A 25,656-nucleotide genomic window follows, 5' to 3' on the forward strand; every position below is an offset into this window, starting at 1 on the left:
AAAGAAGTAACAAACCAAAAGCTACAGCGAAGAGAATCAAAATTTTAACAGAGATAAAAAAATGTATCCCTGTAGTCCCTTCGTGATTTTTAGAAGAGAAATTTAGCTAGGGGTGGATTTCAGAGAAGAGGAGAAAGAAGAGAGACTGAGTTCGTGTCTAGCGAAGGGTTAGGGCAAGGAGTAAGAGACACAGGGAGGGAGGGAGAGGATGATATGTCTATTTTAGTCATTTCATATAATATTTAGTCTTGTCCATGTCTATCCAAATATAATACTAAACATTACATTAGTGTCTTGTACATCGTATCCAAACACAATATACAAAGAATAATTTTTAGTGTCTCTGTTCTATTGTCTCTGTCTCAGTATCATATTCTATCATGTCTCCAAAAACAAACGCAGCCATATAGCTCCCGGGTGGTAGCTTCTCAATTCTCAGGATCTAATGGAGCCAAAACTACCTGAAATGCTTTCTATCTGAGACCATAGCATGTTCCCAATAGAAACTGTTGCCTTGGCCACCAAATTGTTGGTGGTTTCGTCCATAGCCGACAAGGAGGAGGAGGATGATTTAGGAACCCTATAAGGCAACTTGTGATCAGTAACTATGGTTCTGTCACACTCTTGTCTTACCAGCTCCACTATATTAGGGTTCACTTGTTCACTAGAACAGTCTATCACAAAGAATGATCCCACTGCATTGTCCTTTTCTATTTCAATCTCAACCCTTGATACCGATAGTCCATTCTCATGGAACACCCTTGTCACGTTCGATAGTAGACCCGTCCTATTCTTGGTGTGAATATCTACCCTTAATCACTGCATACATACCGTACTGCATTAGCTAGTGATGACGAACAAATGATATTATATGCAGATTCATGCATGCATGCATGCACTTTAAATAAAAATACACCTTAATAGTGGGTGGAATGAGATATACATGGGAGACTCTGTGTTCTATGGCAGCGATTAAGCATAAGATGAGCTTTTGTCTCTCGGACTCTTCGTCTAGACAAGCACCAGCGACGGCGTGCTTTATAAAGTACCCCTACTCGGCCATGGAACTCTTGGACCTGATGGCAGCTTGGAGCACCACATAGTGCAAGTCAGTTAAGACGCAGATGGTATCAAAGAGTAGTTTAGGATGGTCCCTGCTCCTCACATTGACCACCCAGTACCCTTTTGATGGTTATCAGTGGCTAAGAGAAGGGGGGATGGTTGAATCTTAGCCCCTTTTTGCTGAGTAACTCTTGCTGTCCTTTTAAAATGCTTTAGGAGATATTTCTGCTTTTTGTCTCATCACTAGTCAAGAGAATTTTTCTTTTTGTCTCGTAACTGATGAGCGGATAATTTATACGCTTTTTGGCATTATTTTTAGTATGTTTTTAGTATATTCTAATTAGTTTTTATTATATTTTTGTTAGTTTTTATTTAAAATTCACTTTTCTAGATTTTACTATGAGTCTGTGTATTTTTTTGTGATTTCAGGTATTTTCTGGCTGAAATTGAGGGACCTGAGCAAAAATCTGATTCAGAGGCTGAAAAAGGACTGCATATGCTGTTGGATTCTGACCTCCCTGCACTCAAAATGGATTTTCTGGAGTTACAAAAGCCCAATTGGTGCGCTCTTAATTGCGTTGAAAAGTAGACATCCTGGGCTTTCCAGCAATATATAATAGTCTATACTTTACTCGAGATTTGATGGCCCAAACAGGCGTTCCAAGTCAGCTCAAGAATTTTGGCATTTAACGCCGGAATTGGCATAAAAACTGGAGTTAAACGCCCAAACTTGCACAAAAGCTGGCGTTTAACTCCAAGAAAAGTCTCTACATATGAAAGCTTCAATGCTCAGCCCAAGCACACACCAAGTGGGCCCCGGAAGTGGATTTTTACACTAAACACCCTAGCTTACTCATTTTCTGTAACCCTAGGTCACCAGTTCACTATAAAAACTACTTTTAGTGATTCATCTTGTATATCATGACACTTTTACACGTTTCTTATTGTATTCCCTATGACATGAGTCTCTAAACCCCATTGTTGGGGGTGAGGAGCTCTGCTGATCTTCATGAATTAATGCAATTACTACTGTTTTCCATTCTATCACGCTTGCTTCTATTCTAAGATATTCATTCGCACTTCAACCTGATGAATGTGATGATCCGTGACAATCATCATCATTCTCACCTATGAACGCGTGCCTGACAACCACCTCCGTTTTACATGCAATCAAGCTTGAATGTGTATCTCTTGGGTTTCTAATCTAAGATTGGAACCTTCGTGGTATAGGCTAGAATTATTGGCGGCCATTCCTGAGATCCGGAACGTCTAAACCTTGTCTGTGGTATTCTGAGTAGGATCTGGGAAGGGATGGCTGTGACGAGCTTCAAACTCACGATTGTTGGGCGTGTGACAGACGCAAAAGGATCAATGGATCCTATTCCAGCATGATCGAGAACCGACAGATGATTAGCCGTGCGGTGACAGCGCATTTGGAACATTTTCACTGAGAGGACGGAAAGTAGCCAGTGACAACGGTGATGCCCAACATAAAGCTTGCTATGGAAGGAGCCTTGCGTGCATGAAGAAGAAGATAGTAGGAAAGCAGAGATTCAGAAGACAAAGCATCTCCAAAGCCTCAACCTGTTCTTCATTACTGCATAACAAGTATTTATTTCATGTTCTTTTACTTTTTACAATTAAATCTGAGAATTATTGATATCCTGACTAAGAGTTACAAGATAACCATAGCTTGCTTCAAGCCGACAATCTCCGTGGGATCGACCCTTACTCACGTAAGGTATTACTTGGACGACCCAGTGCACTTGCTGGTTAGTTGTGCGGAGTTGCAAAAGTGTGATTGTAATTTCGTGCACCAAGTTTTTGGCGTCGTTGCTGGGGATTGTTCGAGTTTGGACAACTGACGGTTTATCTTCTTGCTTAGATTAGGAATATTTTATTTTTGTTGGTTTAGAGTCTTTTATTTAAAGTTTAGTTTTATATTTTAAGTTTGGTGTCAATTGTATGCTTTTATCTTCTTTTGATTTTTCGAATTTGCATGTTCATAGTTTTTCTTGATCTTTAAAACAATTCTAAGTTTGGTGTCTTCTTAGTGTTTTCCTTTAAATTTTCGAAAATTTATGTTTGATTTTCTAAAAATTTTATGTTTGGTGTCTTCTTTGTGTTTTCCCTTAATTTTTCGAAAATTTGTGTTTGATTTTCTAAAAATTTTAAGTTTGGTGTTTTTGTGCTTTTATTTACTTAAAAATTTTTCAAAAATTTGTTCTTGGTGTTTATCTTGATCTTCAAAGTGTTCTTGGTGTTCATCTTGACATTCAAAGTTTTCTTGTTTGTTCCCTTTGTTTTGATCTAAAATTTCTAAGTTTAGTGTCATTTTGTTGTTTTTCTCTTTCCTCATTAAAATTCAAAAATAAAAAAAATATCCTTTCCTTATTTTACTCATAAATTTCGAAATTTTGCATTAATTTAGTCAAAGATTTTCAAAATCATATCTTTTTTTTAGTCAAGTCAATATTCTAATTTCAAAAATTGATCTTTTCAAATCTTTTTCAAAAATCAAATCTTTTTAATTTCTTCAATCATATCTTCTCAATCATATCTTTTTCAAAATAATTCTCAGTCATATCTTTTTTTTTATTTGCAATCATATCTTCTAAATCATATCTTTTTAATTGCTAATTTCAAAATCTTTTTAATTAATTAATTAATTTAGTTTCCAATTTGCTTTTATATTATTTTCTTTTTGTTTTCGAAACTTTATTTTATTTTTCATTTATTTTACTTTATTTTATTCGATTAATTTTAATTAAAATAAAATAAAAATAAAAATATATTTTATTTGCAATCCACATCATCTCCCTTTCTCCATCATGGACCTGAGTGGAAGTGAACAGTCCAGAAGGACTCTGGGGTCATATGCTAACTCCATTACAGCTGCATATGGGAGTAGCATCTGTATACCTCCCATTGAAGCAAGCAGCTTTGAGCTAAATCCTCAGCTCATTATCATGGTGCAGCAAAATTGCCAGTATTCCAGTCTTCCACAGGAAGAACCTACTGAGTTTCTGGCACAGTTCTTACAAATTGCTGACACAGTACGTGATAAAGAAGTAGATCATGATGTCTACAGATTATTATTGTTTCCATTTGCTATAAAAGATCAAGCTAAGAGGTGGTTAAATAACCAACCCACAGCAAGCATAAAAACATGGAGACAATTAACAGACAAATTCCTGAATCAATTTTACCCTCCAAAAAGGATGACATAGCTAAGGCTGGACATCCAAGACTTTAAACAAGAGGATCATGAATCCCTTTATAATGCCTGGGAGAGGTACAGAGGGATGCTGAGAAAATGCCCCTCTGAAATGTTTTTAGAGTTGGTACAGTTAGACATCTTCTACTATGGGCTTACAGAAAAAGCTCAGATGTCCCTAGACCACTCAGCTGGTGGATCTATACACATGAGAAAAACAATTGAAGAAGCTCAAGAGCTCATAGATACAGTTGCTAGAAACCAACATCTGTACTCAAACAGTGAGTCCTCCATAAAAGAAGAGGCTATGGCAGTAATTACTGATCCCAATCCTCAAGAACATATTGTTGAACTTAATCAGCAATTACTCCTTATGACAAAACAATTAGCAGAATTCAAAGAGATGCTCCAAGATACTAAAAATGCTAACAAGAATATAGAAGCACAATTGAATCAGACAAGACAGCAGCTATCTCAACAGATAACAGAAGAATGCCAAGCTGTCCAACTAAGGAGCGGGAAGACATTGAATAACTCAGCTCAAAATAGCAAAAAGTCAAGAAAGGAACAAATGATAGAGGATGACCAAACCACTACCCAAGATCCCTCTGAGGACATCAAGAGCCCAGAGAGGAATAACTCTGGCGTTCAAACGCCAGAAAAGAGGGAAAAGTTGGCGTTAAACGTCCATTCCTTGCCCAGTTCCGGCGTTCAAACGCCAGAAAAGGGTGGGAAGCTGGCGTTAAACGCCCATCCAGCACCCAACCCTGGCATTCAAACGCCTATGAGGAATTAGACACCTGCAAGTGCTGATAGTAACCCCTCTAAGAAGGCTTCTCCAACCACTTCTGTAGAGAATAAACCTGTAGCAACTAAGGTTGAAGAATATAAAGCCAAGATGCCTTATCCTCAGAAGCTCCGTCAAGCGGAACAGGATAAACAATTTTTCCGCTTTGCAGACTATCTCAGGACTCTTGAAATAAAGATCCCGTTTGCAGAGGCACTTGAGCAAATACCCTCTTATGCTAAGTTCATGAAAGAGATCTTAAGTCATAAGAAGGATTGGAGAGAAACTGAAAGAGTGTTTCTCACTGAAGAATGTAGTGCAGTCATTCTAAAAAGCTTACCAGAAAAGCTTCAAGATCCAGAAAGCTTTATGATACCATGCACATTAGAGGGTGCTTGCACCAAGACAGCTCTATGTGACCTTGGAGCAAGTATCAACCTAATACCTGCATCCACTATCAGAAAGCTTGGGTTGACTGAAGAAGTCAAACCAACCCGGATATGTCTTCAACTTGCTGATGGCTCCATTAAATATCCATCAGGCATCATTGAGGACATGATTGTCAAGGTTGGGCCATTTGTCTTTCCCACTGACTTTGTAGTGCTGGAAATGGAGGAGCACAAGAGTGCAACTCTCATTCTAGGAAGACCTTTCCTAGCAACTGGACGAACTCTTATTGATGTACAAAAAGTGGAAGTGACCCTGAGAGTCAATGAGGATGAGTTCAAGTTAAATGCTGTCAAAGCTATGCAGCATCCAGACACATCAAATGACTGCATGAGCACTGATATTATTGACTCTTTGGTGGAAGAGATCAATATGACTGAGAGTCTTGAGTCAGAGCTAGAGGACATCTTTAAAGATGTTCAGCTTGATTTGGAGGAACCAGAGGAAATAAAAAAACCTCTAAAAATCCCTCAGGAAGAGGAGAAACCTCCTAAACCAGAGCTCAAACCACTACCACCATCCCTGAAATATGCATTTCTGGGAGAGGGTGACACTTTCCAGTGATCATAAACTCTGCTTTAAATCCACGGGAAGAGAAAGCACTAATTCAAGTGCTAAGGACACACAAGACAGCTCTTGGGTGGTCCATAAGTGACCTTAAGGGCATTAGCCCAGCAAGATGCATGCACAAAATCCTATTGGAGGATGATGCCAAGCCAGTGGTTCAACCACAAAGGCGGCTAAATCCAGCCATGAAGGAAGTGGTGCAGAAAAAGGTCACTAAGTTACTAGAGGCTGGGATTATTTATCCTATTTCTGATAGCCCCTGGGTAAGCCCTGTCCAAGTTGTCCCCAAGAAAGGAGGCATGACAGTGGTTCATAATGAAAAGAATGAACTGGTTCCCACAAGAACAGTTACAGGGTGGCGTATGTGTATTGACTACAGAAGGCTCAATACAGCCACCAGAAAGGATCATTTTCCTTTACCATTCATAGACCAGATGCTAGAGAGACTAGCAGGCCATGAATACTACTACTTTTTGGATGGTTATTCAGGCTACAACCAAATTACAGTGGATCCTCAAGACCAAGAGAAAACAGCATTCACATGTCCATCTGGAGTATTTGCTTACAGAAGAATGCCTTTTGGTCTATGCAATGCACCTGCAACCTTTCAGAGGTGCATGCTCTCTATCTTCTCTGATATGGTAGAGAAGTTCCTGGAAGTCTTCATGGATGACTTCTCAGTATTTGGAGACTCATTCAGCTCCTGTCTTGATCATCTAGCACTTGTCTTGAAAAGGTGCCAAGAGACTAACCTAGTCTTAAACTGGGAAAAATGTCACTTCATGGTGACTGAAGGAATTATCCTTGGGCACAAAATTTCAAGCAAGGAAATAGAGGTGGATCAAGCCAAGGTAGAGGTAATTGAGAAATTACCACCACCTGCCAATATTAAGGCAATGAGAAGCTTTCTGGGACATGCAGGATTCTATAGGAGGTTCATAAAGGATTTTTCAAAAATTGCAAAATCTCTAAGCAACCTGCTAGCTGCTGATACGCCATTTGTGTTTGACACAGAATGTCTGCAGGCGTTTGAGACCCTGAAAGCCAAGCTGGTCACGGCACCAGTCATCTCTGCACCTGACTGGACATTACCATTTGAATTAATGTGTGATGCCAGTGACCATGCCATTGGTGCAGTGTTGGGACAAAGGCATAACAAGCTTCTGCACGTCATTTACTATGCCAGTCGTGTTCTAAATGACGCACAGAAGAACTACACAACCACATAAAAGGAGTTACTTGCAGTGGTTTATGCCATTGACAAGTTTAGATCCTATTTAGTAGGTTCAAAAGTGATTGTGTATACTGACCATGCTGCTCTTAAATATCTACTCACAAAGCAGGATTCAAAACCCAAGCTCATAAGATGGGTGTTGCTTCTGCAAGAGTTTGATATAGAAATAAGAGACAGAAAAGGGACAGAGAACCAGGTAGCTGATCACCTGTCCCGAATAGAACCAGTAGCAGGGGCGTCCCTCCCTTCTACTAAGATCTCTGAGACCTTTCCGGATGAGCAACTTTTTGCCATTTAGGAAGCACCATGGTTTACAGACATTGCAAATTATAAAGCTGTGAGGTTCATACCCAGGAGTACAGCAAGTTGCAAAAGAAAAAGCTAATTTCTGATGCAAAGTACTACTTATGGGATGAACCATATCTCTTTAAGAGATGCGCAGAGGGAATGATCCGCATATGCATCCATAGAGAGGAGGCACAGAAGATTCTGTGGCATTGCCATGGATCACAGTATGGAGGACATTTCGGAAGTGAGCGAACAGCCACTAAAGTCCTCCAATGTGGCTTCTATTGGCCTACTCTCTATAGAGATGCCCGAGAGTTTGTGCGTAACTGTGACAGTTGCCAAAGAGCTGGTAACTTGCCTCATGGTTATGCCATGCCTCAACAAGGGATCTTAGAGATTGAGTTGTTTGATGTATGGGGTATTGACTTCATGGGTCCTTTCCCACCATCATACTCAAACACCTACATTTTGGTGGCAGTAGACTACGTATCTAAATGGGTGGAAGTAATTGCCACACCCACTAATGATACCAAAATTGTGCTGAAGTTCCTCCAGAAACATATTTTCAGTAGATTTGGTGTTCCCAGAGTACTCATTAGTGATGGGGGCACCCATTTCTGCAATAAACAACTTTACTCTGCTATGGTTCGATATGGAATTAGCCACAAAGTAGCAACTCCGTATCATCCACAGACAAATGGACAGGCTGAAGTTTCTAACAGAGAATTAAAGAGAATTCTGGAACGAACTGTAATTGCCCGTAGAAAGAATTGGACAAAGAGCTTGGATGATGCTCTGTGGGCATACAGAACAACATTCAAGACTCCTATAAGAACCTCTCCATACCAGCTTGTGTATGGCAAGGCCTGTCATCTGCCCGTGGAACTGGAACATAAAGCCTACTGGGCAACCAGATTCCTAAACATGGATGCTAAGTTAGCTGGTGAGAAAAGATTGCTCCAGCTAAATGAGCTAGAGGAGTTCAGACTCAATGCTTTTGAAAATGCAAAAATTTATAAGGAAAAAGCAAAAAAGTGGCATGACAAGAAATTGTCATCCAGAGTCTTTGAGCCAGGACAAAAAATTCTATTGTTCAACTCTAGGCTCAGATTATTCTCTGGGAAACTAAAATCCCGGTGGAGGGGACCATATGGGATTACAGGAGTGTCACCATATGGATATGTTGAGCTTCAAGATATTGATTCTGACAAAAAGTTCATTGTTAATGGACAGAGAATCAAACATTATCTTGAAAGAAATTTTGAGCAAGAATGCTCAAAACTGAGGCTTGAATAAAGCTCAGTAAAAGTCCAGCTAAAGACAATAAAGAAGCGCTTGCTGGGAGGCAACCCAGCCATTAGCAAGTTATTTGTTTTAATTAAAACTTGTAGAAGTTTGATATACATTTTTCTTCAAAGGTTAATCATCAAAATTGAAGGAATTCACAGAGTTACAGAAGGATTCAGTGCAAAAAGCAGAGAAAAGGAGCTTGCTGGCAAGAAAACGCCAGTAAGGGGCATTTTGGGCATTAAACGTCAGAATGGGTACCATTCTGGGTGTTTAACGCCAATAAAGGTACCATTTTGGGCATTAAACGCCAGAATGGGTACCATTCTGGGCGTTTAACGCCAGAATTGCAACATCCTGGGCGTTCAGAAAAACGCCCAGTGATAAAGGGGTTTCTGGCGTTTAACGCCCATAATGGCCAACAATTGGGTGTTAAACGCCAGAAAGGCAGGGGGAGGAGATTTTGTTTCCAACTTCAAATTTTTTCAAATTTTCATGTTTTGATTCATACTTTTTTGCATAAACATGTTTCAAACTTTCATCATTCACCCTCAATTTTCAAAAATTCAAACATTTTCTAAATCTCTTTTCAATTTTCTTTCAAATCCTTCCCAAATCTTCTTCAAAAACTCAATTATCTTCTTAATTTCTTTCCAAATCTTTTTCAACTCATCATATCATCTTTTAATTCTTAGATGCATAACCAAATTTTCAGATTTAACATCTTTATATCTTTTTCAATTACAAATCTCATCTTTTTCATATCATGATTTTATTTTCTTCCATCAATCATATCTCTATGTCATATCTCTTTCAAATTTTTCGAAATCCCTCCCCTCCTCCTATAAATATACATTCGGCCATCCCCTCCTCTACACCATTCGAATTTGCCTCTTCTCCTCTCTCTCCCCTTTCCTTTCTTTTGCTTGAGGGCAAGCAAACCTCTAAATTTGGTGTGTTTTTCCGTGATCACTGAGCTAAGACTCATCAAGATCATGGCACCTAAGGAAAAACAAACCAAATCAAGAGGCAAGAAAGAGAATACTCCAAAGAGTCTTTAGAATCAAGAGAGGTTCTTAACCAAAGAATATGCAGACCATTACCACAAAATAATGGGTCTGAGGTCAGTGATCCCGGAAGTTAAATTCAATCTGAAAGAGGATGAATATCTAGAGATCCAAGAGAAAATTCGAAACAGAGGATGGGAAATTCTAGCCAATCCTGAGACAAAGGTTGGAAGAAATATGGTTCAGAAATTCTACTCAAATCTGTAGCTGACAGATAAGCAGAGAATAACTGGAACCGCCTTTCATACCTACCGAACCATGGTCAGAGGGAGGCTTATTTACTTCCATCTGGACAAAATAAGAGAGATCTTCAAATTGCCTCAACTACAAGATGATCCAGAATCCTTTAATAGGAGAATGGTGAGAGTAGATAAGGGGTTGGATCAAGTTCTAGAGGATATATGCCTCCCTGGAACTAAGTGGATAACCAATTCAAAAGGTGTCCCAAACCAACTCAAGAGGGGAGATCTCAAACCAGTTGCAAGAGGCTGGTTGGACTTCATTGGGCGTTCTATATTGCTCACTAGCAACCGCTCTGAGGTCACTGTCAAAAGAGCAGTGATGATTCATTGTATTATGCTTGGAAAAGAAGTGGAGATTCATCATCTGATTTCTTGTGAGATTTACACAATTGCAAACAAAAACTCCACTGAAGCCAAACTGGCCTACCCAAGCTTAATTTCTCTGCTATGTAAAGATGCTGGGGTGAGGATGAGAGTAGATGAATTCATCCCAATCGAACACCCAATCACCAAGAAGTTAATGGAAGGACAAGTGCAAGACAACTCCATCAAAAGGAGGGCGCAGGAGTTCCTCCCAGAAATTCCTGAAATTGACTACTGGACCCGCCTAGAAGTATCTGTTACCAAGCTGCAAGAAGCTATGGAACAACTTAAGGAAGAACAGCAGAATCAAAACTGCATGCTCTGCAAACTGCTGCAGGAACAGGAGAAGCAGGGGCATGAGCTACAGGAGCTGAAGCGCCAAAAGCTCTCTCTTGAAGGACCAAGCACCCCATAAATTGAGGGAGCATCCACTCCTCAAAATCAAGGTTGTTGAGTCCTAACTCTGTGATAACCTTTATTATTAAGAGTCTATTTTAAGAGTCATTTATTCTTCTGCTTTTAATTTTCTGTCTTCTATTATTATGGGTCTGCGCTTATATTTATTTTTGAGTATTATTTTTATTCCATAATCAATAAAAAATTTAAAGTTTATGTCTTAAAGCCATAAATGTCCTATGAATCCATCACCTTTCTTAAATAAAAAGTATTTTTAATTGAAAAAGAAAAAGAAGTACATGAATTTTGAATTTTAAAACAATTTAATTATTTTGATGTGGTGGCAATACTATTATTTTCTGAATGAATGCTTGAACAGTGCATATTTTTGAAGTTGATTGTTTATGAATGTTAAAATTGTTGGCTCTTAAAAGAATGATGGGAAAAGGAGAAATGTTATCTGATGATCTGAAAAATCATAAAACTGATTCTTGAAGCAAGAAAAAGCAGTGAAAAGCTTGCAAAAAAAAGAGAGAGAAGAGGCGAAAAAAAAAGAGAGAAAAGAAAAAGCAAGCAGAAAAAGCCAATAGCCCTTTAAACCAAAAGGCAAGGGTGAAATAAAAAAGGATCCAAGGCTTTGAGCATCAGTGGATAGGAGGGCCCACAAGAATAAAATCCTGGCCTAAGCGGCTGAACCAAGCTGTCCCTAACCATGTGCTTGTGGCGTGAAGGTGTCAAGTGAAAACTTGAGACTGAGCGGTTAAAGTCGAGGTCCAAATCAAAAAGAAGAGTGTGCTTAAGAACCCTGGACACCTCTAATTGGGGACTCTAGCAAAGCTGAGTCACAATCTGAAAAGGTTCACCCAGTTATGTGTCTATGGCATTTATGTATCCGATGGTAATACTGGAAAACAAAGTGCTTAGGGCCACGGCCAAGACTCATAAAGTAGCTGTGTTCAAGAATCAACATACTTAACTAGGAGAATCAATAACACTATCTGGATTCTGAGTTCCTATAGATGCCAATCATTCTGGACTTCAAGGAATAAAGTGAGATGCCAAAACTGTTCAGAAGCAAAAAGCTAGAAGCCCCGCTCATCTAATTATACTGATCTTCATAGATATTTTTGGAATTCATTGTATATTCTCTTCTTTTTATCCTATTTGATTTTCAGTTGCTTGGGGACAAGCAACAATTTAAGTTTGGTGTTGTGATGAGCGGATAATTTATACGCTTTTTGGCATTGTTTTTAGTATGTTTTTAGTATATTTTAATTAGTTTTTATTATATTTTTATTAGTTTTTATTTAAAATTCACTTTTCTGGACTTTACTATGAGTTTGTGTGTTTTTCTGTGATTTCAGGTATTTTCTGGCTGAAATTGAGGGACCTGAGCAAAAATCTGATTCAGAGGCTGAAAAAGGACTGCAGATGCTGTTGGATTCTGATTTCCCTGCACTCAAAGTGGATTTTCTGGAGCTACAGAAGCCCAATTTGCGCGCTCTCAATTGCGTTGAAAAGTAGACATCCTGGGCTTTCCAGCAATATATAATAGTCCATACTTTGCCCAAGATTTGATGGCCCAAACAGGCGTTCCAAGTCCGCTCAAGAATTCTGGCGTTTAAGGCCGGAACTGGCATAAAAACTGGAGTTAAACGCCCAAACTGGCACAAAAACTGGTGTTTAACTCTAAGAAAAGTCTCTACACATGAAAGCTTCAATGCTCAGCCCAAGCACACACCAAGTGGGCCCCAGAAGTGGATTTTTACACTAAACACCCTAGCTTACTCATTTTCTGTAACCCTAGGTCACCAGTTCACTATAAAAACTACTTTTAGTGATTCATCTTGTACATTATGATACTTTTACACGTTTCTTATTGTATTCCCTACGGCATGAGTCTCTAAACCCCATTGTTGGGGGTGAAGAGCTCTGCTGTTCTTCATGAATTAATGCAATTACTACTGTTTTCCATTCTATCACGCTTGCTTCTATTCTAAGATATTCATTCGCACTTCAACCTGATGAATGTGATGATCCGTGACAATCATCATCATTCTCACCTATGAACGCATGCCTGACAACCACCTCCATTCTACATGCAATCAAGCTTGAATGTGTATCTCTTGGGTTTCTAATCTAAGATTGGAACCTTCGTGGTATAGGCTAGAATTATTGGCGGCCATTCCTGAGATCCGGAACATCTAAACCTTGTTTGTGGTATTCTGAGTAGGATCTGGGAAGGGATGGTTATGACGAGCTTCAAACTCGTGATTTTTGGGCGTGTGATAGACGCAAAAGGATCAATGGATCCTATTCCAGCATGATCGAGAACCGACAGATGATTAGCCGTGCGGTGACAGCGCATTTGGAACATTTTCATTGAGAGGACAGGAAGTAGCCAGTGACAACAGTGATGCCCAACATAAAGCTTGCTATGGAAGGAGCCTTGCGTGCATGAAGAAGAAGATAGTAGGAAAGCAGAGATTCAGAAGACAAAGCATCTCCAAAGCCTCAACCTGTTCTTCATTACTGCATAACAAGTATTTATTTCATGTTATTTTACTTTTTACAATTAAATCTGAGAATTATTGATATCCTGACTAAGAGTTACAAGATAACCATAGCTTGCTTCAAGCAGACAATCTCCGTGGGATCGACCCTTACTCACGTAAGGTATTACTTGGACGACCCAGTGCACTTGCTGGTTAGTTGTGCGGAGTTGCAAAAGTGTGATTGTAATTTCGTGCACCAGTAACCAGTGAGGAGATATTTTTCAATTTTGTCTCCTATGAATAGAATTAGAAATTGAGTAGAATAGAAAGAGAGAATCACACCCAGAAGTATCCTGGTTTAGCTACTAAGTGTAGTGCATCCTACATCCAATTTCCATCACAACAATGATGGAATTTCACTATAATCAAACAGATTATAGACACCAATTCTCCCTAGGAACTACCCTTCCTATCCGGGATAAGTCCAGAATCTATCCCCAATCCTGAACTTGACTTGATCACCTACCAAGCTTTCAACTGCTAAGTGCTAACCCAACTTACAAGGGGATTCTCGCAGAATCATGATACACAACAAATAGATGTACAAAGGACCTCTAAGACACATATGGATTTTTCTTTAATTTTGTACACTCTGCCTTTTTTCGCTCACTGGCTTTTTCTTACAAACCTCACTGTTTGCCTTTTTCATCATGAGACTCAAGACAGACAAAACTAAAGAAAATACAAAATGAAACACATTGAAGGAGAAGAACTTCTGTTAGCTTGGGTAGCTATGAGAACTCTGTGCTTTTCACTCCTTTTCACCTTGCTTCAAGCCTTGGCTGTTCACCTTTATTATAGAAGGGGAAGCCTCCAAGGTTGAAACGGTTCAACCAAGCCAACTTCTTCTTCTTCAATCATCAAACCGGTTCGGACAGAGAGAAGAGAGAGGGAACCGAAAGCTAAAACAACATGCAATTACCTCTCTCACATCCCTTTTCTTCAAGCTTCATCAATCTGAGCCTTCCATCTTGACTTAGTCCCCAAGAAGGATTCTTGACCCTTGATGAATGCTTGATCTTTGACAGCTCCTCCTGCTCCACTTCTGCTTCCTCCTCCACGTAGCTACAGTAGCTACCTTCTGTGATGGATGAACGAAAAGTAGAGATGAGCCATACCCAAGGGATCTTCTTCTCTGACTGAATTGGATCTTCCATCATTTTTAGGCATGGTGATCCTAAGTTTTCTTCACCACATCTTACCATAAGTGGCAAAGATCTCAGCCACTCCTTACCTTGGATCTTCTTTTTGCAAGAGCCATCATCACCTTGGCCGCTTGCTTGTTCCTAGCTTTACTGCTACTGTACTTCTCCTCTGATAGCTTACTTCTTCTTCTTTCCTGTGACATGACCAAAAACTAGAGAGAGAAGAGAGAGAAGAGAAAAAGCTTTCAATGGAATTGAAGAAAGAAATTAAAATGAGTTAATTCCCCACTCCCCATGCTTAGTAACATGTGAGAGTAATGATAGCAATCAAATCAATGTAAGCTTTCTCTCTCATGTTACCAAGGCAATTAATTCAAGTTAATTGAATTTGAAATCCATTCCAAAAGGGAAGTGAGTAACCGGTGATAGCTTGCAACATTGCTTTCTTCCATTTTTCATTTTCGGACCAAGCCTTTGTTGGTCTCGCAACAAGGATTAATTGGGCTTGCTCAATAAATTCTGGCCCAATGATAAACCCCGATTTCATGATTTATCTTGTGCTTATTTTAGGGAATTTTATCATCTTTTCCCACATTTATTCAATGAAATAGCATGGTTTTGTAATTCTCCCTTGAATTGTGCTTCAGTGTAAAAATATGCTTTTTAGGCCCTTAAATTGGTGATTTTAATCCACTTTAATTCCATTCGATGCCTTGATGTGTTTGTTGAGTGATTTCAGGTTCATAAGGCAAGTATTGAATGGAAGAAGTGAGGAGAAAAGCATGCAAAGTGGGAGAACTCATGAAGAAATGAAAGAACCGTAAAGCTGTCAAGCCTGATCTCTTCGCACTCAATCGACCATAACTTGAGCTACAGAGGTTCAAATGAGACAGTTCCAGTTGCGTTGGAAAGTTAACATCCGGGGCTTCGAAATGATATAAATTTTGCCATATGTTACTTCGCGCTCAGGGGCACGCACGCGCCATGTACGCGTGCGCGCCGATTCTGCCCGTGGGTCCACTTTAATGAAATCGCCCCCAGCGATTTTGCAGCTCATTTTGGGCCCAATCCAACCCATTTCTGATGCTATGAACCCAAGGATTGAAGGGGAAATGAACCAAGTAGTCATAGGGCCAGTTTGGCTAAACTTCTTAAATAAGTTCTTTTGAAAAAGGAGCTTAAAATATAAGGACTTTTATTAATATTAACTTTTAAATAAGTTATTTTGAGTTTGGAAAGTTATTATAGAAGTCCTTGTTTTAAAGTTGTGTATTAAATAAGAGTGATAAAATAGCTTTTGAAAATAGGATAAGTCACATTTTTTAACTTCTTCAAAAGCTTTTAAATAACTTTTTGAAAAGTTAAAAGTTTATCTAAAAAATTGTACCAAACACATTAATGTAACTTTCTATAAGTCAAAAGTTGAAAAAAGTAGCTTTTTGGTGTTTCCCAAACGAACCCATAGTTTAGTTTTCATCATGTTTTAGGTTAGAATTCTAGAGAGAGAGGCTCTCTCATCTCTCTAGATTTTAGGGTAGTTTTAGTTAATTCTTCTTGGATCCAAGTTTTAATTCTTGTTTTGATTTAGTTTTTCCTTTTAATTTCTTGTTGTTACATCTCTACTCTTCTAGTTTTTACTTGTCATTTCCTTTATTTTGCCCTTTTTATGTTTATGAACCATTGTTGAATCTTAATTTTCTTTAATGCAATTTTATGTTTCCATGTTCTTTTAATTGATGATTTGAATTGTTGATTTACTTTTCTTGCAATTGATAGTTGGTAGATTTATATTTCTTGCACATTTTACTATGCTTTCCATTTGTACCCACCAAGTATTTGAAAAAATGCTTGGTTGGGCTTTAGAGTAGATTTTGAGCATTCTTGGCTTGGAAAGAGTAATAATTAGGCAATCTTGAGTCATGAAAACCCAACTCATGTTGGTGATCTAGAGTTGTTAGCTAATATTGTTTCCATTGACGCTAATCTTTTGCTAATTTAATTAGTGAGTTGATTAGGACTTTTGGAATATTGTTTCCATTGACGCTAATCTTTTGCTAATTTAATTAGTGAGTTGATTAGGACTTTTGGATTGAGATTAGCTAGTCTTATTAGACTTTCTCTCATGGAAGATAATATGATACCTTCTTCCAATGTTGGAGATGACGTAATAAGATAAATTCTTGTTATTATTGTGGTATGATTGATTAATCTTGTTTGACTTTCTCCCTATTTGTTGGAGTTGACTAAATAAGATGAATTAATCATTGCATGACTAGGATAGAAAGCCTATATTCTCAATCCTTGTCATGAATGTCTCTCTTTATTAATTGCTTTCTTTAATTACTTGCTTGATTTACTTTCTTGTCATTTATTTTCTTGCCCCTCTTATAAATCAAAACCCCTTTACCCCTTCATAGCCAATAATTGATCATTTCATTGCAATTCCTTGTGAGACGACCCGGAGTCCAAATACTCCGGTTAATTTTCATTTAGGGTTTGCACTTGTGACAACCCAAATTTTTGATGTGGGAATTGTTTGATGGTTTAGAGCTATGCTTACAACGAAGTAATTCTTTCTATAAGAAGAAAATCTAGACCATCGAGCAAAACTCATTATCAAAATGGCGCCGTTGCCGGAGAGTTGCAATGGTGTTATGTTATTGGCTATTGTATATATGTTAATATTCTTCTTTGCTAGTTTTTGCTTGTTTTAGGAGTTAATTTTTATTAGTTCTTACTAGTTTTATTTTTATTTTCTCTTGCTATTATGAATTTTTACCACTTTGGCTATGAGTTTGGCTCAAATTATGTTGTAGGAAATGGGAACTACAATGAGGATGTGCATCAAGGATGGAGTAATCAAAGATGGGAGGAGCCTCAAGGGATTGATCAACCTTATTGGCAACAACCCCCTCCGGTTTCTTATGGGTATAATTCTCATCCTAATGCATATCAATCTAATGGATGTGGTGACCCTTATTGTGATTGTCAACAACCACCACCATATGCCTATGAACCACCCCCTCAACATGACTTTGAACCACTTTACTCACAAGCCCCCTACCACCAAACACCCCCATATGACCCCAACCCTTATCCACCCTATCAACCACCTTATGAGCCATATGAACCATACATAGAAGCACCACAATCCCAACACAATTACTCTCAAGAACCACCTCCATATACACCAACTCCATACCCTTACCAAGATGAACCAACTTCCAAACATGATACCTTCCTCCCAAATAATGAACCTTCTCTTCCACCATCACCTCCCGATGAAGCCCCCACGCATGAATTGAGAGATCTTGAATCTCATATCTTAAGGCGACAAAAGGAGGATGAAAAGAAGTTTAAAGATCTAGGAGCCAAGATGGCTATGCTAGTGGAAGCCGTTAGCAATATGGCCTCCTCCCGACTAAGCCTAAGCAACCAAGGCACTTCCATTGACGAATGTGGAGAGGCAACCAAGAAGCATAGTGAGGGAGTGAGTTTAGAGCTTCAAGGTGAAGAAGAGGAGTTGAAGAAAGAATTGCCACAAGGGGAAGAAGTTAAGACAATTGAGCCGAAAGAAGTGGTTGAAGCCTTTGAAGAAGTTGACCAAGAGATGGATTCAATCATTGAAGAATTCTTATGTATAATTGAATCCTCTCCAATTGAGTTTGACATAGAGGGTAAGGAAGAAGATACCTCACCTCCCATACCCTTGATAAGCAATGAAGAAGAGATTGAATTGGAAGGAAGCTACTAAGAGAAAGAGGTTGAAATTGAAGAAGCTTGTGAAGAGGTGGAAATAATCAAAGAAGAGCACAAGGGAGTGGAACTTGCAAGACCATTGGAGACATCCCTTCCTAAGTCACCATCCAATACAACATTCAAGTGGGTAAAATTTCTATCCCTAAGCTTCACTTTCCCACTTGAATATGGTTTGATTGAAAATGATGGTCAACTTAGAGCTCTTTGTGGAGTTAAGAGTAAGAGAGAGTTGTGTAGTGGTTGGAAACATCATTCTAGGTTCATTATGGTTGCTTGCTCAAAGTTTAATTGCAAGGTTCGGTGTGGAGCTAAATTGTATGGGTCTAGGAAGTTGTTTGGAGGCGTCTTTGAGAATTCCAAGGCTAAACCACCCAATTGGAATCATGATGATCAATTTGAAGATGGGTGTCAAAACAAAGTGTGGGATCCCGGATCACACAAGGAGAATCAAATTTGGGAGCTCATGGTTTGTGAAGAACTCCATCAAAGTTTGAAGATATTAACATTGAAGAATGGAGCTTATTGGAGATTCAAGCATTGGTGGATGTTCCAAGATGGTTACAAGTACAAGCCACCTTAAGAGGAGCTCCCCATAAGTCCAACTTAAGGACAATAAACAAAAGTGCTAGGTAGGAGACACCCCACCATGGTAACATCTTTCCCTTTTCCTCTTTGTAAATATTGGTAATTTAGATTTAATTTCATGTTTTGTTTGATTAGTTGAGTTTAATTGGGAGTCTAGTAGGTCAAATAAGGTTTTGTGATGTTTCGGTAGTTGTTTGGAGGTTGGGAATGTTTGGTTTGGTGCAAAGATATAGAAAAAATTTTTTTGAAAAATAGAGCACCAACCCGCGCGTGCGCGCGCCTCAAGCATTTTCAACCATCCACGCGGACGCGCCATGTACGCGTACGCGTAGATTGAAGTTTTCCACCCCTCCATACATTCACCCGAGAGTTGTGCCTGAAGTGTGTCAACTTTGTGCCCAAAGGCACGCGAACGCGTACCTTGTGCGTCCGCACCAACTCTCTGCTTCGCCATGCACGCGTACACACACTGCACGCGTACGCGTCGCTTCCATTTCATCAATCCACGCTTACGCGCACATGACGCACACGCGTGGATTGCCCTGTTTCACCTTCTTTTCTTCTCTTCTTTCCATTTCTTTCCTTCTTCTCTTTTCTCTTCTTTTCTTTCCACCCTTCAAACATCATCCAACACTACCAAACATCATGTAACACTATTTCTTTTAGTTAGTTAGTTAGTTTAATTTTTGTTTTCCGTTATAAGTGTTGGAATACTAATCTTATTTACTGTTTACTGCTGCTTATTACTAATGGGATGTTAGTTTAACATCATTGTTGTTATTGTCATTGTTGGATTCCTTTATTGAGGTTGCAATTTATTACTTGGTTTTGAATTTTCATGTTGAACATTTGTGAGCACCAAGTGAATGTTACATTGCCTTTAAGCTTCTTAACTCTTTTGAATTGCATGTTTTGGCCACCATGCATTCATCATCTATTGTTAGGCAATTGTACATTATCAATGCATTTTTTTTAGGATGCTTGTTCTAATTGATCATCACCTATTTCATGCATTGAGTTTGTGAAATTGGATCGAAAGCTTACCTAATGACATATTTTTGAGCTCTATAAAGCTTTGTGGGCCATGCTTGCTATGTGATTGATTTTTGACTTCTATATCCTTTTTCCTAAGTTCTATAGCATCCATGTGTTCCACCTCTATGTCACTTAGGTGTTGCAACAACTTCAATAAGTGTCATTGATTGTTGTGTGAGTTTTATATACCATTTTGTTCACTAAGTCTACCTACACATCAATCAATGTCCATGCATTATCCAATTTCACAATTGCTTGATTAATTGCTTGAATGCTTTCATGCCTCTTCACTGCTTGTGTGGTTGACTTAACCTACAAGTCTTTTAAAGTATCTCAAGCACACTAGAATGAGTGAAGTGTATGTTTTCCTTTGTATAATTGTGACATGATTTTTAAATACTAGGGTGTGAGTTCTAAACCGCATGCAAGTTAGGACCCACATACTTATTTTTCATTATTGTCACACCAATTCACCCACTCAATTCTAGTGATTTACCTCATTCCAACAAGTCACGCTTCCTTGCTTTTGTATTCTCTCATCTTACGGTGTTTATTTTGTTTTTCATGCTTGATGCACCATAAGCAAAAACGGAAGCGGGAGAAGAACACGCAGCACCGGTTGACCTACCAGCTGAAGGTAGCAACTCGAAAAGTCGCCGTACCCCTTGCTCATCTTTGAGTGCACCGAGGACGGTGCAAACTTTTAAGTGTAGGGAGGTCGTCCGACTGCTCGGCATTTTTGGGTGACAAGTTTCTAATCCCAACACTTTTGTATTTCATTTTTAGGTCTTTTAGGATTTTTGTTGCATTGCATGATAGGTTGCATGTTAGTTAGAATTTGTACATATTTCACCATTTCTTTTTATGATAGGACTACTTGGTTAGGGTGATGATTTCTTTTCCAAGAAACTGTTTTTAGGGCACCCTACCAATTTGAAAAAAAAAATTTGTTGAACTTACTTGAAGAATTTATTTTGGAATATGGTTTTTGAGCTAAGAACACAAGCATGTGAGTTTTGAGCCCTATGGTGTGGTTACATCTTATAACCACTTATTTTCCATTCTTATGTGCATTATTTTTTTTCTATGATTGTAATCTTTGATTTGTTTGATTCTTTATGTCCATTATTCCATGTATACATGCATTTATATGATTGAGGCCATCATTTCATTTAGCTCACTTATCCAAATAGCCTACTTTTCATCGACCATTGTTAGCCAATTTTGAGCCTATTTAATCCCTTTTGTTCTTAACTTTAGCACATCACTACCCCTAAGTGAAAAACAATAAATGTCCCTTAATTTAGATCTTTGATTAGCTTAGGCTAGTGAGGGTGTGTATCAATTGGGTATGGGAAACTTGGGACATTGGTTGAGGTAAAAGTGTAATTTTTTTTGTTAAAAATATTAGAAATTGGGTACATATTCATGCACTATATATAAAACTATATGCATTGATATGTTTGTATATATATTTCAAAAAAAAATATGTGCAGAAAAAAAAAATATATATATATATATAAAGAAAAAATAATATAGAAAAAGAAAAAGAAAAATATATAGGAAAAGAATACAATAAAAAGGGGACAAAAATGCCCCAAAGTAAAGTTGAATAAAAATCAATGCATATGAAATGTGAATTAAAAAGAATGCATGAGTATGTGAAAAAAGTGGGAATCATGGGTAGCTAGGTTGTGTATTAGAATTGTATAGATTGTCATATGTGTTAGGTGAGAGCTTAGGCTAATTAAAGATTTAAATTTCAAGCTCACTTGACCATATGCATCCTACCTTTACCCTAGCCCCATTACAACCTATGAATAAGTCCTCATGATGAATGTATACATGCATTGAATGATTGTTGATTGTTAGATGAAAAACAAATCATAGAAAGCATGATTAGAAGAGAATTGAGTGGATCGACCCTATACACTAGAGTGACTAGAGCGGATACACGTCCGGTGAGGGTTCGATGCTCAATTCCTTGTTCCCGGCTTTCATGAGCGTTCTTCTTGCAAGTCTATTTGAACTTCATTTTGATATTTGAATTGGTAGAGTTTGTGAGTCGTCATATGACCTTTGCCCTACTTGCTTATATATGTTCTTGGAGATTGATTTACTTTTAACCAAGTAGGTAGAATCATTTTGCATTTAGTTGCATGCATGTAGATAGGTTTATATAGTTTATTTGCATTGAATAAATATTCATACCCTTTTCTTATCCTTCTTTATTCTTAGCATGAGGACATGCTTGGTTTAAGTATGGGGAGATTTGATAAACCCCGATTTCGTGATTTATCTTGTGCTTATTTTAGGGGATTTAATCACCTTTTCCCACATTTATTCAATGAAATAGCATGATTTTGTAATTCTCCCTTGAATTGTGCTTAAGTGTAAAAACATGCTTTTTAGGCCCTTAAATTGGTGATTTTAATCCACTTTAATTCCATTCGATGCCTTGATGTGTTTGTTGAGTGATTTCAGGTTCATAAGGCAAGTATTAGATGGAAGAAGTGAGGAGAAAAGCATGCAAACTGGGAGAACTCATGAAGAAATGAAGGAACCGTAAAGCTGTCAAGCCTGACCTCTTCGCACTCAATCGACCATAACTTGAGCTACAGAGGTCCAAATGAGGCGGTTTCAGTTGCGTTGGAAAGCTAACATCCGGGGCTTCGAAATGTTATAAATTTTTCCATATGTTGCTTCGTGCTTACACGTGCCCGCCGATTCTGCCCGTGGGTCCACTTTAATGAAATCGCCCCCAGCAATTTTGCAGCTCATTTTGGGCCCAATCCAACCCATTTCTGATGCTATTGAACCCAAGGATTGAAGAGGAATGAACCAAGTAGTCATAGTTTAGTTTTCATAATGTTTTAGGTTAGAATTATAGAGAGAGAGGCTCTCTCCTCTCTCTAGATTTTAGGGTAGTTTTAGTTAATTCTTCTTGGATCCAAGTTTTAATTCTTGTTTTGATTTAGTTTCTCCTTTTAATTTCTTGTTGTTGCATCTCTACTCTTCTAGTTTTTACTTGTCATTTCCTTTATTTTGCCCTTTTTATGTTTATGAACCATTGTTGAATCTTAATTTTCTTTAATGCAATTTTATGTTTCCATGTTCTTTTAATTGATGATTTGAATTGTTGATTTACTTTTCTTACAATTGATAGTTTGTAGATTTATATTTCTTGCACATTTTACTATGCTTTCCATTTGTACCCACCAAGTGTTTGAAAAAATGCTTGGTTGGGCCTTAGAGTAGATTTTGAGCATTCTTGGCTTGGAAAGAGTAATTAGGCAATCTTGAGTCATGAAAACCCAACTCATGTTGGTGATCTAGAGTTGTTAGCTAATATTGTTTCCATTGACGCTAATCTTTTGCTAATTTAATTAGTGAATTGATTAGGACTTTTGGAATATTGTTTCCATTGATGCTAATCTTTTGCTAATTTAATTAGTGAGTTGATTAGGACTTTTGGATTGAGATTAGCTAGTCTTATTAGACTTTCTCTCATGGAAGATAATATGATACCTTCTTCCAATATTGGAGATGACGTAATAAGATAAATTCTTGTTATTATTGTGGTATGATTGATTAATCTTGTTTGACTTTCTCCCTATTTGTTGGAGTTGACTAAATAAGATGAATTAATCATTGCATGACTAGGATAGAAAGCCTATATTCTCAATCCTTGCCATGAATGTCTCTCTTTATTAATTGCTTTCTTTAATTACTTGCTTGATTTACTTTCTTGTCATTTATTTTCTTGCCCCTCTTATAAATCAAAACCCCTTTACCCCTTCATAGCCAATAATTGATCATTTCATTGCAATTCCTTGTGAGACGACCCGGAGTCTAAATACTCCGGTTAATTTTCATTTGGGATTTGCACTTGTGACAACCCAATTTTTTATGTGGGAATTGTTTGATGGTTTAGAGCTATGCTTACAACGAAGTAATTCTTTCTATAAGAAGAAAATCTAGACCATCGAGCAAAACTCATTATCACCCAACTAACATAATAATTCAGCCATATATCATATATCATTTTTGCACCAAGGCTGAATATTTTGTCAACAACTTTGGGCTTCAAATTTCTTTATGCCCAATTGCTAAGTCTGCAAGCAATCAAAATTATTAATCAACACATGTGATTCAAAATTCAAATTAATAATTTTGCAATTAATTATTTTAATAATGTTTGATCATCATCATATTAATTTGGAGTTTTCCAAACTCATCACCTTTGTCTTTGCATCTACTAACGAACACGTGGGTTCCATCGCACCCCTCCGCTTCTCTCCCCATGACACGCACGACAGCTCTTGTAGTCCTTGTCCACGTACATTAGCTGGTGGAGCCGCCGTTCTGTGTGGGTGCTTCCCGCCACCAAGTTTCTCAGCCTCATGCTTTTCCTCTCTCCGATATCGCCATGGGTCTCCACCACGTTCTGAAGCTTGTAAACCCCGCTTAAATCGGTAAATAATTAGTTAATAATTTGAATTTTAATTAGGAAAACTAAAAATGCAAAACTAATATAAAAAATGGTAGAGCTCGTCAAAACGAAAATATTGATACCAATTTCGAAAATTTGGCCCAAAATTGGACCGGAAGGGCTGAACCGGTTGAACTGGGGTCCAAGGGTCCAACCGGACCCAAACACTTAAAAGAAACAGCAGCTCCTTCTTCCCCCATTTCATGCAACGACACAAACAGATTGGGGGAGGGAAGAGGAGCTCTCAAACCCTCACCAACATTGAATCCACCATAACTCTTCCGTCCGGGCCCCAATTGCCGCACTGTTCGCGGCCACGCGCCCAGCGCATCGAGCTCTACCTTTCTGTTGGATCAATTTCACTGGTAAGCCTCATTTTTGATTCAGAACCTCTACTCCCCTTTCTTTGGTGGAATTGAAATCCTATAGTGAAATCTTGCCCAATTTTGTGTTTTAGGTTCGAGTTAGCTTTCGGAGCTTAATGGGCTCGAGCTATTAAGCATATGGGTACGATAAGGACACCCTAACCCTAGCTCAATCTTGTATTTATTGTGGGAAAAATGAATTTGGAACATATGTACAAATTAGGTGTAGATTAAGTGAATATATATGCATTGGAAGTGAATTGGGTGTACTTGGAAGCTTCTTGGTAATTGGTGATCAAGGCTTGGTTTGTGGCTGGTTTAGTTGAAGCTTGGAGGGGCTGTGTTTGGCTTGTGAGGCTGCCTTGGGGTGGAATAACGTGATCGGCCAAGGTATGGTTTAGGTTTCGCGCATTTAACATATAAGGTTTTGTGAAAACTGAGGTTAGGGCATTATAGGATAAGTTGAAATGGTAAAATGCATTGAATGTTTAGCTTGTGATGATGTTGTATGAATTGATGAGTGGAATTGTGTTGGTATTAAATAACATGAATTGTGGTGATTGTTGAATATGAGCTTTTGGAGTTATTAATGATAAGTTAATGATGTTGCGGTATGGGTTGATGAGATTTTGGTAATTATGGCTTGATGATTAGTTGATGATAATTATGAGTTGTAATTAATAAATTAAAGGAGTAAGTTAAAGAGTGTTAAAGATGGTAGATTGTGGTTAGAATGGTGAATATTTGGATAGTTGCATGGATT

At 38.2% G+C, this 25,656-nt stretch overlaps 1 pseudogene; it reads right to left on the reverse strand.

The window, feature by feature from the left end:
- Nucleotides 1-435: 435 nt before the first annotated feature.
- Nucleotides 436-24,904, reverse strand: LOC107633064 (ACT domain-containing protein ACR1-like; annotated as a pseudogene).
- Between the last annotated feature and the right edge of the window lie 752 nt (nt 24,905-25,656).

This window comes from Arachis ipaensis, chromosome B3 (assembly GCF_059453495.1).
Source record: "Arachis ipaensis isolate K30076 ecotype BB chromosome B3, ASM5945349v1, whole genome shotgun sequence".
Taxonomy (NCBI): domain Eukaryota; kingdom Viridiplantae; phylum Streptophyta; class Magnoliopsida; order Fabales; family Fabaceae; genus Arachis; species Arachis ipaensis.